Raw genomic sequence first — 19,149 nt, forward strand, 5'->3', positions numbered from 1 at the left:
TTGTTAACGTGCGCAAGGAATAGCTGAGAACTTGGTACAGATTCTTTTATGATACCACTAACCACATCCAACAAAGGAGAGTACATGCCCACTTTCTCTACTATCTGTTTCCTTCTGCTCAGTTAATTTCTGAGCGAACAATTTGTCTTCAATAACAAAACCAGAAGTGCCCGGAAAAGCTCAGCAGGTCTGGCAGTATCTGTGAAGAGAAATCAGAGTTAACATTTTGGGTCCAATGTCTCTTCTCCAGAAGTGTTTGTTGCTGCTTTAGATCATTTGCAGTTCTTTCAGTTTTGTCTTCAATGCCAGGTTTAGGAACATGTAAGAATATAAAAACTTTAGTTTACTAAAACTTTAGTGACCTTTTAAAAGTACAATCATTTTTGTCAGCAGTGACCTTTTCTTTACACATCCATGCTGCCTTTCTCTATCAGCTGAATATTTTCAAGGTCTTATCTTTAATTATAGACTCTATTACCCTGGTTGTTATACCCTGTATGGACAGCTCATTCCAGCCACTGCAGGGCTTTGTTGTGCAGTGGTAGTGCACTCATCTCTGGATCAGATACTTTGTTTGAACTGGTGTGGGAAAGATGCACAATCACATGAAACAGAAGTGGCAGTAAGTCATTCAGCCTTCGCCATTTAATTAAGACATGGTGATCGGATTGTGAACTTAATTCCACTGTTATAGAGTCGTACAGCACAGAAACAGAACCATAAGTCCAATTTGTCCTCACTGACCAGGCATCCCAATCTGACCTAGTCCCATTTGTCAGCATTTCACCCATATCCCTCTAAACCATTCTCATTCATATACCCACCCAGATACCTTTTAATGTTGTAATTGTACCCACCTCTACCACATGAAGCCTTTTCCTGATGAAGGGCTTTTACCCGAAATGTTGATTTTCTTGCTCCTCGGATGCTGCCTGACCTGCTATGCTTTTCCAGCACCACTCTAACCATGAAAAGGCTAACCCTCAGGTCCCTTTTGAAATCTTTCCTCTCTCACCTTACACCTATGCCTTCTAGTTTTGGACTGCCCCACACTAGGAAAAAGACCTTGGTTAATCACCCAACCATGCCAGTCATGATTTTATAAACCTCTACAGAGTTATCTCTCAGCCTCTGACGCTTCAGGAAAAAAAGCCTGTTGATGAACACCACAACTCAACTCCACTGTAAATCAAAAATCTGTCAAATTCAGTCTTTACTAAAATCAGTGGCAAAACCTGATAGATCTCCAGTGACGAGAATGACAAAGATTAATGATCCTTTCAGAGAAGAGATGAAATTCTTCCTCATCTCCTTAAATTTATCACCCAAGATTTTGATTATTCCACAAGGGCAAACAGACTGTCAGCATAATTCTGGAACTCTTGCATGTTATTAAGACATACTGTCAGCTGGCATTTGAAGCATATTTCCAACTCATTCTCTTAATCCTAAAAAGGGATGTCCCTCGAGAAAAGTGTGCTGTTGCAAAATGGCTTTCTGCAAAGACTTGACTTTCTCTCATTTATTTGCCCCAGCCATTGAGATCAAAAAGCAGAATACTGTGGTTGCTATAAATCTGAAATAACAATGGAATATGCTGGAAATACTCAGCAATTTTGTTACCATTCTTGGAGAAAGGAACAAGAGTTAATGCTTCAGACTTGTGTCCTTCAATCAGAATTAAGAATTGTTAACAGCATGGAAAGAACCTCCTCCATCCATCAGCACGAGCAAGCTGTTCATCAACATCTATCTATTTTAATCCCATTTTCCAGCACTTGGTCCGTGGCCTTGCATGGTGTTTCTAGTTCTCATGTAAATACTTATTAAATGTCTTAAATGTTCTGCCTCCACCACCCTCTTAAGCAATGAATTCTAGACACTTCTAATTGAATAAATGTCTTGTCAAATGCCCTGTAAACATCCTGCTGCTTATCTTAAAACTGCTCCCCTGATTATTGACCCCCTCAACTAAGAAGAAAAGTTTCTCCTTATCTAGACCCATCAGAACTTTGAAAACTTCAATCAGGTCCACCCATCAGCCTTCTTCACTCTAAGGAAAACAATCTCTACCTACCTACTGTCTCTCTTTTTAGGTGAATCATTGCAACCCAGGGAATATCCTGATGAATCTCCCCTGCACCCTTGAAATAAGAACTTTGTACACTTCATTCAGGTCATCCATTCAGTCTTCTCTGCTCCAAGCAAAATGAGGACTGCAGATGCTGGAGATTAGAGTCGAGAATGTGGTGCTGGAAAAGCACAGCAGGTGAGGCAGCACCCAAAGAGTAGGAAAAGCCGGATTTCTGCTGTACTTTTCCAGCACCACACTCTCGACACCAAGCAAAATAACCTCAATCAAGCCCCCTTCAACCCTCTCAGCTATAAAGAAAACAATCCTGACCTCAAACAGATCTCCCTTCAGCTTTCGCCACACTACGGAGAGCATTCCTGGCCTCAGTCAGATCCATGCTCCCCCCAACTGCAATCATAAAATCCTTACATTGAGAAAAGAGACCAATTAAGTCTGCACTGACCCTCCAAAAAGCATCCTTGTAACCTTAAATACAAATCCACCAAACCTGCACATCCTTGGGCTCTATGGGCAATTTAGCACGGTCAATCCACCTAATGTGCACATCTTTGGACTGTGGGAGGAAACTGGAGCACCTGGGGGAAACCCATGCAGACACGGGGAAAACGTGCACACTCCACATACAGTCACCCGAGGCCGAATAAAAATGGAAAGAATTGTAGATGCTATAAGTTCGAAACAAAAACAGAAGTTGCTGGAAAAACTCAGCAGGTATGGCAGCATCTGTGAAGAGATTTCAGGGTTAACATTTCGGGTCCAGTGACCCTGAGGACCTCGAAAAGTTAACTCTGATTTCTCTTCACAGATGCTGCCAGACGTGCTGAGTTTTTCCAGCACTACACTCTCAACTCTGATCTCCAGCAACTGCAGTCCTCACTTTGTATCTGCTGTGCCTTTCCAGCGAATTCTGCTTTTGCACCCAAGGCTGAACTCAACACTGGGTCCCTGGCACTGTGAGGCAGCAGTGATCCCCATTGAGCCACCATGCTGCCCTCAGATCAGATCACCCTCAGTTTTCTCTGCAGCAAGGAAAACAACTAGGCCTCAGTCAGATCACAATGCAGGAGCAAATTACTGCAGAGATTGGAATCTGAACTGAAAACAACAAATGCTGGAGATCATAGCGGATCATGCAGCATCCATGGAGAGAGAGGAAGCCTACATGTCAAGTCTAGATGACTCTTCATCGGAGCTTCAGCTTTTTTTTTGCTTACACTCAATCAGAATACCTTCAGTATTATCCTTATGTAGGAACACAATCTCAATCAGATGCCCCTTAGCGTTCTTTGTTTCAACTAAAAACTGTAGTGGCTAATGAAGATTACCTCAGAGTATGATGGGATCTTGATCAGATGAGCCAACGGGCCTAGGATTGGCAGATGGTATCTAATTTAGATAAATGTGGAGATGCTGCATTTTGGAAAGGCAAATCAAAGCAGGACTTATACACTTAATGGAAAAGTCCTGGGCAGTGTTGCTGAACAAAGAGACCTTGGAGTGCAGGCTCCTAGTTCCTTGAAAGTGGAGTCTTAGGCAGATAGGACAGTGAAGAAGGTATTTAGAATGCTTTCCTTTATTGGTCAGAGCATTGAGTATCGGAGTTGGGAGGTCATGATGCTGCTGCACAGGACATTGATTAGGCCACTTTTGAAATAGTGTGTGCAATTCTGGTCTCCCTCCTGGAGGAAGTAAGTTGTAAAAACCACCTGATGAAGGAGCGGCGCTCCAAAAGCTAGTGCTTCCAATTAAACCTGTTGGACTGTAACCTGGTGTTATGTGATTTTTAACTTTGTACAATGCAAAACTTGAAAGAATTCAGAAAAGAGTTACAAGGATGTCACCAGGGTTGGAGGGTCTGAGCTATAGGGAGAGGCTGAATAGGCTAGGGCTGTTTTCCCTGCAGGGTCAGAGGCCTTTCCAGCTCCACTTTTTATCGACTCTATTTCAAGGTGTTTGCAGTAGAAGAGTTTAGCACATGTGTCTTAGAGCAACTGTACAAAGCACTGGTGAGACCAGACCTGCAGTAATGTGAACAGTTTTGGCCCAGTTATTTCAGGAAACTGGGTGACCTTATAGAGGTTTATATGGTCATGGGGGCACAGATAGGGTAAATAATCATGGTCTTTTCATTGGAGTGACGCAGTCCAGATCTAGAGATAGCATAGGTTTAAGGTGAGAGGGGAAAATTTTAAGAGAGACCTAAGGGGCAATTCTTTCAGACAGAGGGTCATACATGTATGGAATGAGCTGCCAGAGCAAGTGGTGGAAGCTGCTACAATTACAGGATTTAAAAGGTATCTGGATGAATATATGAATAGGAAGAGTTTGGAGGGATATGAACCAGGTGCTGGCAAATGGGATTAGATTAGATTGGAATATCTGGTCAGAAAGGACGGGTTGAACCTGAAGAGTCTGTTTCCATACTGTACAGCTCAGTGACTCTAGCTAAAAAGTGAAGGAATATGGCTACACATTTGTAAAAGTTAATCTTCAATAGCAGAAGTAGACTTTACCCACCATAAATAAGCTGTTTAGATTGGAGTGGACAAACAGCAAGATGTGTTTCCGTGCTAAGTTAAAAATCACACAACACCAGGTTATAGTCCAACAGGTTTAATTGGAAGCACTCGCTTTCGGAGCGCTGCTCCTTCATCATCTGCTATTGTATGATTTTCTAACTGTGTACACCCCAATCCAACACCGGCTCCTGCAAATCATGTTCCCGTGCTGTACATCTCTCTGAGCCCGGCATCAGTCAGATTCCCCCTCAGCCTTACCTGTCCCGGGGGCCTGTAAAAAAAAAGAAAATCCTACTGTGCTGGAGGCCGGTGTAGTCCGAACGCGGACTAGTCTCTTTCCTGGGAGGTATTGCTGCAGCCCGGGGACACATCCTGACGAGAAAGGTGACGGAGAGGCGACTCCGTGAAGGCGCCAACGGCGACGGTTGTCTCCCTCAGTGCTCGAGCCGCGCGCGTGCGCGCTGGGTGGCGGGTCACGTGGGCACCGCCCCAATCGATGCCTGTCTGGGCTCGGAACTCGATTGATCCGGCGGCGGACGAGGAAAATGGCGGACAAAACAGTGCGGAGCTCGGAGAGACGCGGTGTGTGCAGCGGCTGTGAGGTGGGCGACCGGGGACCCGTGAGAAGCCGCACTCTCTTACTCACACACATACACCCGGCCTTCGCGTCCTGGGGTCGGGGGTGCTTTCTCAGCCTGTTGTTGGTGGAAGCCTAGGAGGTCCGGTTCAGTCCGGTCCGGTGTCGAGGTCAGGCCCAGCGGCTGGTACACGCGAGGAGGCCTGGGCCCTCCGGCCTGAGCTGGGAGTGTGTGTGTCTGTGGGTTGGGGGATGGACGGGCCAGCGACTCCTCTGCCCCGTTTTGTGGGGGACACACTCTCTCTTGATTCTGCCGCCGTCATTCAGTCCCGGGACAGGGCCAAGATGCCCGCCTCCTGCAGAAGCCGCATCTCCAAAGTCTCGATTTGTAGAGAATTGTCTCTCCAAACCCACTCACACCCCTTTATTGTTCGGTATTTCTTTATACCGACGTGAGAATATAATCAAAAGGCGACTGTCCGCGCCCATCTCTTGCAACTCCCGGGGTCGCACGGACCAGGCCTGCTCCAGTTACATCTGAAACTCTGTCACACTTCTACAAGAACATGCTTGGTTGCAGTGCCAAAAATAAATATTGAGCTTCGAGACTACACTTTCCACTTCCCAAAGCTAATCAGTTTAAATAATGCGTTAACATATTTTTAAATTACAAGAACTATTCAGAAATAATGCTATTGGGGTCACTCCAGGACAGAAGGAAATGCATGTTCTGTCATTGCACTTTTTCTGGATTCCTGTACATGGCTAGGTAACTTTTTGAAAAGGGTGACTCAGTGCTTCAGATGTTTCTGTTGAAATGGTTCAACCGTTAAGTTTAATTTAGACTCATTCATATCTGATGAAGGGCTTATGCTCGAAACGTCGAATTCTCTATTCCTGAGATGCTGCCTGGCCTGCTGTGCTTTGACCAGCAACACATTTGCAGCTGTGATCTCCAGCATCTGCAGACCTCATTTTTTACTCATATCACCTTAAAGTTTGGTACGTTTTGAAGTCTTAATTTTTGTTCCAGAAGGTCTCTTGCCTTTTGCATAATGATTTAGTGATCTGATAGACATCGTTCAATAAATGTTTCAGATTTGTTTATTGCAACAACAGTAACAACTTTTCAGAAGTGAACTGTAGCTCTTATTTTTCTTTTGCCTCATTCGTTAGTGTGATTGCTGTTATTGAACTTTCAGACTGATCAGTTTGATTGCACAGTAGTTGGGAAAGAATTAAGATTGGAGGTGTCATATCCCAATATTCCACATATATACACACGACATACCAGTACTTTGTGAATTAAGATAGTTTAGTTGCTTAGAAAGTAGATTGCTTGCCATTTTTTAATATTTATTTAAAATATTTGATATATTCCCACAGGTGCAAGTGATGCATTGCTGAGCTTTCCGATTGCAAACTTATATGAGCTTGTATGTTATAAAAAGGTAGGAACTATTCATGTAAGATGTTTTAAATTCTAAATAGCTTTCAATAGATATATCATGCTTGAAATTTGAACACTGCTATGAATATTATACAGCAAATTGCCCTCAGGTTCTGTTGAGTTAATGTGTGCCATGCTTACTTTAGAAGTTGCTTTTCTGAGAATCTTTGATCAGAGATATATTGAGTAGTTCTTATATCTTCATTATTTTAACATTTGGATGCTCGAGAGTGCATTTGAATCAAGGAGTTTATGCAATTAGTCTCAAACCTTCAGTGGTTCATAAATATCTGAAAAGTTGATCAAAGAGCTGGCTTGGTCTGAGTGTTTTTTTTTGCATGTATAAAATGCGGTATGGAAATCATACATTTGGACTAGTTTTGTACAGTTAGGGGGAACGTATCTGAAATAGAAGTTGTCAATGTGATTTGTTTTAAAGTTGTGTAAGTGATTATTTTTAAATTGTGTTTACATTACACTTTTGTTGCATTAAAAGGAATCATTCTGAAGTTGCACCAAAACAAAAGATTTATATTGAGAATCATAAGGGAAGATTCGGTACCTTGTATTTTGTGGAAATATGGCCGGGGTTGGGAAGGCTCTGTAATAATAATTTTGTGCAACAGTAAATGAAAGGAAAAGAAGTGAGCGGTTTATGCTTTAATTATTTAAGATTTGGATCCGTTATGATTGGACTTGTGTTGTTAGGTAAAAACAAGGACTCCAGATGCTGGAAACCAGATTCTAGATTAGAATGGTGCTGGAAAAGCACAGCAGTTCAAGCAGCATCTGAGGAGCAGGAAAATCAATGTTTCGGGCAAACGCCCTTTATCAGGAATAGAAGCAGACTGGAGAGATAAATGAGAGGAGGGTGGGGGTGGGGAGAAAGTAACATAGAGTACAATAGGTGAATGGGGGTGGGGATGGAGGTGATAGGTCGGGGAGGAGGGTGAGGAAAGGTAGCAAAGAGTACGATGGGTGAATGGGGGTGGGGATGAAGGTGATAGATCAGAGAGGAGGGTGGAGTGAATAGGTAGGGAAAGGAAGATATGCAGGTCGGACAAGTCATGGGGGCACTGCTGGAAGTTTGGAACTGGGGTGAGGTGGGGAAAGGGGAAATGAGGAAACTGGTGAAGTCCACATTGATGCCCTGGGGTTAAAGTGTTCCGAGGCAGAAGATGAGGTGTTTTTCCTCCAGGCATCAGGTGTTGAGGGAGCGGCAGGGAAGGGCGGTGTGGTTGATTGGTGTGGGTGTCCCAGAGATGTTCCCTAAAGCGCTCTGCTAGGAGGTCCCCAATGTAGAGGAAACCGAATTGGGAGCAATGGATACAATAAATTATATTGGTGGGTGTGCAGGTAAAACTTTGATGGATGTGGAAGGCTCCTTTGGGGCCTTGGAAGGAGGTGTGGGCGCAGGTTTTGCAATTCTTGCGGTGGCCGGGGAAGGTGCCAGGAAGGGAGGGTGGGGGGTGGGGGTGGGGGTGGAGGCGTGGACCTGACCAGGTAGTCACGGAGGGAATGGTCTTTGCGGACGGCAGAAAGGGGTGGGGAGGGAAATGTACCCCTGGTGGTGGGGTCCGTTTGGAGGTGGCAGAAATGTCGTTGGATGATTTGGTTTATGCGAAGGTTGGTAGGGTGGAAGGTGAGCACCAGGGGGGCTCTGTCCTTGTTACTGTTGGAGGGGTGGGGTCTGAGGGCGGATGTGCGGGATGTGGATGAGATGCATTGGAGGGCATCTTCAACCACGTGGGAAGGGAAATTGTGGTCTCTAAAGAAGGAGGCCATCTGTATTCTGTGGTGGAATTGGCCCTCCTGGGAGCAGTTACGGCAGAGGCGGAGTAATTGGGAATATGGGGTGGCATTTTTTGCAGGATGTATGGTGGGAACTTCACCCACCCTCCTCCCTGACCTATCACCTCCATCCCCACCCCCATTCACCTATTGTCTCCCCACCCTCCTCTCCTTTATCTCTCCACCCTGCAGACACTCTGCCTCTATTCCTGATGAAGGGCTTTTGCCCGAAACGTCGATTTTCCTGCTCCTTGGATGCTGCCTGAACTGCTGTGCTTTTCCAGCACCACTCTAGAGTGGTTTTTAGAGTGTGTTTTTTTTAGCAGAAGTTCTGTCAACTTGTATTTCTATAGAATTTCTAATTATATTGAGTTTGCCAGGAATCATACATTCATTTGCTAATCAAGTGGTGTGGGAAATTTGGGAAAAAGTCTACTTTTAAGATAAAAATCATTCCTCATAGAATGAGTCAAGCTTTGTCAAAGTTTGAAGTGCATGCAATAGTCTAAAAGACTAGTATACTTTTGCGTTCATATTTGGGTAAATCCTGATCTGTTGTTGTTCATGGTGTAGATTCAGATATCAATGAATAGAATTGTTTTTTGAAATTTAGGACTGTTACAGTAGATAGTTTGGATTGAGTTGAAAAACTGTGTGAGCAGCAAATATTGGGAGTTTTTAATCAACCACAAAACTATACTGGTAACAAAACCAAAATGTTGTGGATGTTGGAGATCTGAAAATAAAAACAGAAAATCCTGAAAAAAATTAGATGTGACAGCATCTGGAGAGAGAGAAGCACACAACATTTCAAGTGCAAAAAGACTCTTCTTGAACAGATTCTTTTTAGGTAGATACTGCCAAACTGTGGTGTTAATGTTGAGCTTGATAATTGGATATTAGAACATATAACACAGTAGCGCAGTAATAGTGGGTGACTTCAATTTGCAAAAAGACTGGGTAAAGCTAGCAAGTTTTGAGAGGATCTGTAGCTCAGGTTGAGGTTCTGGATGTAAGTTTGCTCGCTGAGCTGGAAGGTTCGTTTTCAGACGTTTTATCACCATTCTAGTTAATATCATCAGTGAGCCGGTGTTATGTCCTGCTTTCTATTTGTTTTGCGTTTCCTTGGGTTGGTGATGTAATTTCTGGCTCTTTTTCTCAGAGGGTGGTAGATGGGGTCCAAATCAATTCACCGGCACTTCACTGGAGGCTCACTGATGATGTTACCTGAAATGGTGACAAACCATCTGAAAACGAACCATCTAGCTCAGTGAGCAAACCTACATCCAGAACTGGGTAAAGCTGATTAGCACTGGTGTTGTGGAAATGAATTCCTGGAGTGTTTAGGACTTGTTTTTGGAGCAGTACATAGAGTGACCAATTAAGGGTCAGGTTTTTTAGACTTAGTAGGAATAATGAGAAAGAGCTAATAAATAACCTTGCTAGAAAAGCATTGTTAAAAATAGTAACTATAATATGGTAGTGTTTTACATTTAATTTGAAAGCAACATTCATACTGAAACCAGGGTCCTAATCTGAACAAAATAAACTATGAAGATATGAGAGGAAGGCTGACAATGGTGAATTGGGATGATAGGATAAAAGATTTGATGGTACGCAGGCAGGCAGTGGCTAATGTTTAAAGAAACAGTACATGATCTTCAATAAGTATTCCACAAAGACTCCACAAAAAAAAGGTGAAGTAAGCGAGCAAAATGATTTAAAGATTGGATTAGATAAGAGTTTGCCAGAAAAAGTGATAAGCACATGGATTGGGGTCTTTTTAGAATTCAGCAAAACAAAGAAAAGAGCGCATGAATCTAACTAGGGACTAATAAAGGCAGAGTAAGTTTCTTTAGGTATTTGAAAGGAAAAGATTAACAAGAGCAAATGTGGGTCTATTACAGATAAAGATAGAATAATTTTAAATTGAAGAAAACGGGAATGGCATAAAATTAAATAATTGCTTTATCTCTGTCTTCAAGGAAGATACGCAACATTCCCCTCAAATTCTGGGGAGCCAAACAACTTATGAAAAGGAGCAATTGAAAGAAATTAGATTTAATAAAGAGGGAGTACTCAAAATTAGTTGAATTTAAGGATGATGAATAGCTGATCTGATCCACATGATTCAAGTGGCTGCATGGGTGGTTAACTTTCTAGATCCTACACATTCTGGAAAAGTTCCTGCAGATGGGAAAGTTCCAAGTGTAACCCTACGATCTAAGAAGGGATGGAGAGGTAAAATAGATAACTGCAGCCGTGATAGTTTTATGACACCAGCATGAAAAATTTGTTATAAATAATATTCGAGCTAGACACTGAGAATATTAAGTGAAATGAATTTATGAAAATTGTTGCTTTAATTGGAAGAAGAATTTGTAGCTTTGGATAGTGAGAAGGCAGATAGTTAATTAGCACCATTTAGGACAGCGATGAAAAAATTTTCCTCATGGTGGTGGGGCGTGTTGTGGATCTTTGGAATTCTCTACCTCAGGCTGTGGAAGCTCAGTCATAGGATCATACAGCGCAGAACACACCCTTCAGTGCATCAAGTCCATGCTGAACATAATCCACACTAAACTAGTCCCACCTGCCTGCCCCTGGCCCGTAACCCTCCAAACCTTTCCTATTCATGAATCCATCCAAATGTCTTTTAAACATTGTAATTGTACCTCAGGAAGCTCGTTTTATATGTGATCCGCCCTCCTTGTAAAACAAATTTACCTCATTTTCTTTTAAATCTCTCTCTTCTCACCTTAAAAGTGTGTCCCATAATCTTGAAATTCTCCATCTTAATGAAAAGACGACTGCCATCAACTCTATCTACATATCTCATTATTTGATAAACTTCTGTCCGGTCACCCCTCAACCTCCTACGCTCCAGTGAAGAAAGATCACTTTTAGAAGACTGTGTGCTGGTCTGATCTCCTTCCTTGTAGGAATGATATTGTGAAACTTGAAAGAGTTCAGAAAAGATGTACAAGCATGTTGCCAGGATTGGAGGTTTTGAGCTATGGGAGAGAGGATGAATAGGCTGGAGCTGTTTTCCTTGGAGTGTCGGAGGCTGAGGGGTGACCTTATAGAGATTTAATAAATCTTAAGGGGCATGGATAGGGTAAATAGACAAGGTCTTTTCCCTGAGGTGAGGTAGGGAGAGCATAGGTTTAAGATGAGAGGGGAATGATTTAAAATGGACCTAAGGGGCAACTTTTTCATGCAGAGAGTGGTGCCTGTATGGAATAAGTTGCCAGAGGAAGTGTGGAGGCTGGTACAATTACACCATTTAAAAGGCATCTGGATGGGTATATGAATAGGAGTTTAGAGGGATATGGCAATGACTTGAAATGGAGAGCATAGTTTAAAAATTAAAGCCAGATCTTTCAGGATTGATTTTAGGAAGGATTTATTCAAGCAAATGGTAGTCTAAACTTAGCGCTCTCTTGTGCAAATAACAGCTTTTAATTCATTCTGTCCTGAGAAGTGAGTGCTGCTGGCTGGCCAGAATTTATTGCCCACCCTGAATTGCCCTTGAGAAGTTGGTGGTAAGTGGCCTTCTTGAAACATGTGCTGTAGGTAGATCCACATAGCCATTAAGGAAGGATTCCAGAATTTTGACTCAGCAACAATAAAGGAACAATGATATATTTCCGTTAGGAACAGAGTAGGCCTTTGGACCCTTGGAGTCTAGATTAGAGGGGTGCTGGAAAAGCACAGCAGGTCAGGCAGCTTCATTCCCACCTCCATTTCACCTATTGTTCTCTTTGCTGCCTTCTCCCCACCCCCAACCCTCTCCCATTTATCTCTGCACCCTAAAGGCTTCCTGCCTTCAATCCTGATGAAGGTCTTTTGCCCGAAATGTCGATTTTCCTGCTCCTCGGATGCTGCCTGACCTACTGTACTTTTCCAGCACCACTCTAATCTAGACTCTGACTTCCAGCATCTGCAGTCCTTACTTTTGTCCATTGGACCCTTGGAGCTTGTTCTGCCATTCCACTTCTTGCATTTTTCTTGTAACCCTGGATTCACGTACTGATCAATAATCTATCCATCTCAGCCTTAAATATATGCAAGGAATCAGTTCACACATTTCTCTGTGACAAGGAGTTATAAAAATGATCACCTTACAGAAGAAATTCTTCCTCATCCCATCTGGAATTGGTGTCCTTTGTCCTCTGGTCCTAGATTCGTCCACTTCGGAAACATCCTCCTCAGCATTTACCCTTTCAAGCCCCTTGAGAATCTTATGTTTCAATGAGTTTACCTCTCAGTCTTCTAAACTCCAGTGAGTAAATCCCCAATCTGTTTAGCCATTGCTGATAGGACGATCCCACTATACCAGGGATAATTCTTGGAAATTGTCTCTGAGCTGTTTCCAATGAAACAATATCTTAAATAAGAGGACCCCCCAAAACAGTTCAAAGTATTCCAGATGTGGTCTCACCAGTACCTTGTACAGTTGCACTTCCCTATTCTCATATTCTAACCCCATGAAATAAAATTCCATTAGCCTTCCTGATTACATGCTGCACCAGTGTGCTAGCTTTGTGTATCTTGTGCATGACTACCCTCAAGACCTTTTGTGTTGTAGCTTTTCTCCATTTAAATAATATTTTTGTTCTCCCTTCCAAAATAAACAAACTCATATCTTCCTCAATTATACTCCATTTGTCAATATTTTGTCCACTTAATTATTAGTATCTTTCTATGAATTGTTTGTATTCCCAGAGCAACTTGCCTTTCCACCTATTTTGCTGTAGTCTGCAAACTTGGCTGGAGGAAGAGCGCCTCATCTTCTGCCAAGGAACCCTCCAACCACAGGGGATGAATGCAGATTTCTCCAGCTTCCTCATTTCCCCTCTTCCCCCACCTTCTCTCAGTCCCAACCCTTGGACTCAGCACCGTGTTCTTGACCTCAATCTTCTTCCAGACCTCTCCACCCCCACCCCCTCTCTGGCCTATCACCCTCACCTTAACCTCCTTCCACCTATCACATTCCCAACGCCCCTCCCCCAAGTCCCTCCTCCCTACTTTTTATCTTAGCCTGCTTGGCAAAACTTCCTCATTCCTGAAGAAGGGCTTATGCCTGAAACATTGATTCTCCTGCTCCTTGGATGCTGTCTGACCTGCGCTTTTCCAGCAACACATTTTTCAGATTGATCTGCAGTCCTCACTTCCTCCTGGAATATATTTGCTTCCTTCCTCCAAGTCATTAATGTATATTGGAAAGCTGTGGAACTCCATTGGTTACGGGTTGCCAACCTGAAAAAGAACCCCTTATCCCCACTGGCAATTTCCTGCCCATTAGCTAATTCTCTATCCATGTCAATGACTCTGTCTAACACTGTTGGCAGTTAGTGTAAGACTTAACCTTTTTATAAGGTGCTTTGTTGTATGCCTTCTGGAAGTCCAAATACATCTACTGTCTCTCCACTTCCCACTCTGTTGGAAACTTGCTTGAAAAACTCTAATAAATTAAACAATTTCATTTTCACGAAGCCATGCTGACTCTCCTTGGTTAGATTACGATTTTCCAAATGTCCTACTATGACTGCCTTAATTGATTCCAACAACAGATGTTAGGCTAATTGACCCATATTTTTGACTTTTTACCTCCCTTTTTGAGTAGAGGTGTCACATTTGCAGTTTTTCAATCCTCCAGTACCTCCTTTCTAACCTACCAATCACAACTTTGATTTCCTAGTGCCTAATTCGTCTGTCTGTTGTACCTTCTTTCCCTTTCATGAGCTCATCTTATTCATCAGACCCACCTCTTGTTTCCTTGAACCTGTTAACATTGATTTGCTGACCATCAGACTTTCTTTTCCTACTGCAATTTTAACAATATTGTGAATCATATTCTCTTGTTGGGTGGTGACATCCTCTTCAAGTCTATTATCAGGCTCCTCTTCAAAAAAAACCTTCTATCCATGCCACCAATTGCCCCCCTATCCAGCCTTTCTTTCCACTCCATTAATCTTAAATAAACTGTGCTGTTTTCTGGAACTTCAAATTCAGCACCCTTCAATGAGGGTTCTGTTTCTGCTATCATCCCAGAATGGCTCAAAGTGACAAACAACATACAACAGGACACTGTAATAAATAGTATACTATCATTTATCACCCTCTCTTCAAGATATAATACTGACTATTACATCATCCTTCTTTGAAATCTCTCCTTCATTGTCTAGCTGGTATGACTGAATTTGCTCAGTTGCACTCTTATTCATTCAGTTGTAACCAGTGTTAACCTGCAGTATCATAGTCCTAGAGTCACAGAAATGTACGAGGAGAAAGTGAGGACTGCAGATGCAGGAGATCAGAGCTGAAAATGTGTTGCTGGAAAAGCGCAGCAGGTCAGGCACCATCCAAGGAACAGGAAATTCGACGTTTCGGGCATAAGCCCTTGATCAGGATGCTGCCTGACCTGCTGTGCTTTTCCAGCAACACATTTTCAGTTCACAGAAATGTACAGCATGGAAAGATACCCTTCAGTCCAACTTGTCCACACTGACCAGAAATCCTAAATTAATCTAGTCCTATTTGCCAGCATTTGGTCCATATCCTCTATACCCATTCAGATGCCTTCTGGCAGCTATTCCATACATGAACCACCTTCTGCAAAAAAGTTGCCACCTAGGTCCCTTGAAAATCTTTCCCCTCTCACCTTAAGGAGAAAGTGAGGTCTGCAGATACTGGAGATCAGAGCTGAAAATGTGTTGCTGGAAAAGCGCAGCAGGTCAGGCACCATCCAAGGAACAGGAGATTCGATGTTTCGGGCATAAGCCCTTCTTCAGGAATCAAGGATTCCTGAAGAAGGGCTTATGCCCGAAACGTCGAATCTCCTGTTCCTTGGATGGTGCCTGACCTGCTGCGCTTTTCCAGCAACACATTTTCAGCCCCTCTCACCTTAAACCAATGCCCTCTAGTTTTGGACTCACTAATCAAGTAAAAAGACCTTGGCTATTCACCCTATCCACGCCACTCATGATTTTATAATCCTCTGAGTTCAGCCCTCTGCCTCCAACGCTCCAGGGAAAATACCTCACCTATACAGCCTCTCCCTTTAGCTCAAACTGTCCAACCCTGACAAGATACTTGTAAATTTTTTTCTGAGCCACTTAAAATATCACACCATCTTTCCAAGAGTAGAGAGACCAGAATTGAATGCCATATTTCAAAAGTGGACTAACCGATGTCCTGTCCAGCCACAACTTGAGTTCCTAACCCCAATACTCATTACACTGACCTATAAAGGCAAGCATACCAAATACCACTTCACCACCCTGTCTACCTGCGAATCCACTTCCAAGGAGCTATGAACCAGCACCCAGGTTTCTTTGTTCAGCAACACTACACAGGACCTTACCATTCAATGTATATTGTAAAATAATGAATAAATTAATTTTACTTTTAAAATAGTAACCTTCATTGGGTTCTCTTCTTGCTATTAGCTATTAACCTCTGTCCTCTTAAGTTCTAACTTTGTCCCCCTGGTTGTAACTTCATCCCCTTTTGCTTCTGGTCTACATGTTGCCTCTCAGCATCAACTTTTCAAAATGCATTGAAAGCTTTCATGTTACTTGACAATACCTGACTACATCACGTCTTACAACATCTTCACAAATTTTTCTCTTGTCTGGCATCCAGTGTTGTACGAACACAAAATTCTTCCAACTAAATATTGGAAAGACTAAAACCATTTCCCTTTCCCCTCATCTATCTTTTTTAAGATATTATAACCTATCATGTTTAGCAGTCCTGACTTTTCTGTAGCAGTATCTCTGTAATTTCTGCCATATCTTGATGCCATGCAATATTTTATTGCCTCAAAGTTCCTCTTTTATGATAACCATGCGAAGTACGAACCTCACAGACTGGACAAACTTTGTACGGTCATTTTAGCTCATTTTTGGTTATTCTTTTAGCTTTATTTTTAACCACTTGTATTCCCTGGCAGCTTGTTTATTTTCTTGGTCCAGTTTCTATTTTGATACATTTCATTTCTTGTAAATCCCTTCATTTCCTACCTCATCTTACTGGTTCAAAAGTTTTATCATTAGAACATTTATGTCGACCTGTAAGTACTATTCTAGAATTTCCTGTACTGGAGGTCTGCAGAGATTAGGATTAGTAGCACGTTGAATGGAGCGGCCTTGCTTGCTATTCCTAACCATAAGTTTTGAGAGGCCAGAGCAGGGGAAGTCAAGATGGTCTGTGAAGTAGATGCTGGCATCTGAGGTTTTTGGTTTCTCTGCTCACTTTGGGGGAGGATAGAAGTATGGATGGAAACTAGTTTAAAGACTTTGCTGATTATCTCCAGATATCATTAGACAGTCCTTAACTACAGGAATAATATATCAACTGTTTTGGAAAATTTCTGAAAGCTGGAGTTGGGCAAAACCTCTTTTCTGAAAGATGCCAGAAACCAAAGCAGTTGTGTGTTACAGTAAGTAACTTCAAGCATGCACAGCAGTGATTTGTTTGTCCAGTTTGTTGGGTTTCTAGTTTGCATGTTTGTGTTACTTTGATAGATACAATGGTATTTTGTATTTACCAAACTGAGAAACATGAACATCGAAAAACATCTAATTTGGAGATGTACTAGAAAGTGTGAGGACAGCAGAGGAAGTTGAGTTTCTTTTTCCATTCTATTACTAAAGTATGCAGCTGTGAAATTTGAATCCCTTGCTTGCAAATATTGCTGAAGATCATTTCATCATGCGTATGAGGGGTTTCAGTGCCAACTACTATGTTTTCTTGACTGAGATGGTATTTTAATTCCTCTGTTGCAGTGCAGTTGCTGAAGTTATTGACCTTCCCAGGCATTTTCTGTTTTGGAAACTTTAGATGAACGAAATATCGTGGGACTAGACAATTAACAGAAAATTGATAGATTGCCAATTATAGGTACCAGTAGGATTAGCGATATTGGCATTAACTGGTCTAACTATATTATTGGTAACTGTAGCTTATTGGCCTCCGCACATCTGCGGAGTTACTTGTATTCTTTCCAAAGAACCCCCAATAAAACCCTGTGTGTACTGGGTGCAGTCAACTAGGAGAAAGTGAGGGCTGGAGATCAGAGTTAAGAGTGTGGGGTGCTGGAAAAGCACAGCAGGTCATGCAGCATCCGAGGAGAAGGGGAATCGACATTTTGGGTAGGAGCCCTTCATCAGGAATGAGTCTGGGAGGTGAGATAAATGGGATGGGGTGAGGCTGGGGAGAAGGTAGCTGAGAGTGCAATTGGTGGATGGAACTGGGGGTGAAGGTGAAGGTGAGACGAGTGGAGCAGATAGGTGGGAAGGAAGATTGACAGGTGGGACAAGTCATGGGCACAGGGCTGAGCTGGAAGATTGGAACTGGGGTAAGGTGGAGGGGGGGGAGGGGGAGGGGAAATGAGGAAACTGGTGGAGTCCACGTTGATGCCCTGGGGTTGAAGGGTCCCGCGGTGTTCTTCCTCCAGGTGTCAGATGGTGAGAGAGTGGCGATACCTGCATATTCTCGTCAAAGTGGAAGGAGAAGTTGAAATGTTCGGCCATGGGGTGGTGGGGTCGATTGGTGCGGGTGTTCCAGAGATGTTCTCTGAAGTGCTCTGCGAGAAGGCGTCTAGTCTCCCCAATGTTGAGGAGATCGAATCAAGAGCAATTGATACAATAAATGATGTGTGGAAGTACAGGTGAAACTTTGATGGATGTGGAAGGCTCCTTTGGGGCCTTGGATGGAGGTGAGAGGGGAGGTGTGGGCACAGGTTCTGGAATTCCTGCAGTGGCAGGGGAAAGTATCAGCAGGGGAGGATGGGTTGTTAGGGTGTGTGGACCTGACCAGGTAGTTGCGGAGGGAACGCTCTTTGCAGAAAGCAGATAGGGGTGGTGAGGGAAATAAATTCCTGGTGGTGGGGTCTATTTGTAAGTGGCAGAAATGTCGATGGATGATGCAATTTATGCGGAGGTTGGTGTGGTGGAAGGTGAGAACTGGGAGATTCTGTACTTGTTGCGGTTGGAGGTGTGGGACTTGGATGAGATGCGTTGGAGTGCATCTTCAACCACGTGGAAGGGGAAATTTCAGTCTTTAACGAAGGAGGCCATCTGGTGTGTTCCGTGGTGGAACTGGTCCTTCTGGGAGCAGATGCAGTGGAGGTGGAGGAATTGGGAATATGGGTTAGCATTTTTGCCGGAGGTAGGGTGGGAGAAGGTGTAATCCAGGTAGCTGTGGGAGTCTGTGGGTTTGTAAAAAATGTCATTGTTGTGTTAGTCATCATTGATGGAGATGGAGAGGCCCAGGAAAGGGAGGGAGGTTTCATAGATGGTCCAGGTGAATTTGAGGTCGGGATGGAATGTGTTGGTGAAGTTGATGAACTGTTCAACCTCCTCGTGGGAGCACGAGGTGGCGCCGATGCAGTCATCAATGTAACAGAGGAATAGGTGCGGAGTGGTGCTGATGTAACTCTGGAAGATGGACTGTTCTATGTAGCCGACAAAGAGACAGGCATAGCTGGGGCCCATGCAGGTGCCCATGACTACCCCTTTTGACTGGAGGAAGTCTGAGGATTCAAAGGAGAAATTGTTGAGGGTGAGGACCAGTTCAGTCAAATGAATGAGTGTCAGTGGAACAGTACTGGTGAGGACATCGGGAGAGGAAGAAACGGAGGGCTTGTAGGCCATGGTCATAGTGAATGGAAGTGGAGAGGGTTTGGATGTCCATGGTGCAGATGATG

General features: G+C 43.2%; 1 protein-coding gene across 4 annotated transcripts in view; it reads left to right on the top strand.

Moving 5' to 3' along the window:
- The first annotated feature begins 5,096 nt into the window (after positions 1-5,096).
- LOC132821765 (U2 snRNP-associated SURP motif-containing protein-like) overlaps positions 5,097-19,149 on the top strand; it is an 86,612-nt gene continuing 72,559 nt past the window's right edge. For 2 of the 4 annotated variants that reach the window (XM_060834522.1, XM_060834519.1), the window contains exons 1-2: positions 5,109-5,216; positions 6,578-6,642. The gene's annotated coding sequence lies outside the window, so the exon portion shown is untranslated. Of the gene's footprint in view, positions 5,217-6,577; positions 6,643-19,149 lie in introns of all 4 variants that reach the window. The other 2 variants (XM_060834520.1, XM_060834521.1) reach the window with 2 other exon arrangements.

The sequence above is a fragment of the Hemiscyllium ocellatum genome, chromosome 13, assembly GCF_020745735.1.
Source record: "Hemiscyllium ocellatum isolate sHemOce1 chromosome 13, sHemOce1.pat.X.cur, whole genome shotgun sequence".
In the NCBI taxonomy this organism is placed as follows: domain Eukaryota; kingdom Metazoa; phylum Chordata; class Chondrichthyes; order Orectolobiformes; family Hemiscylliidae; genus Hemiscyllium; species Hemiscyllium ocellatum.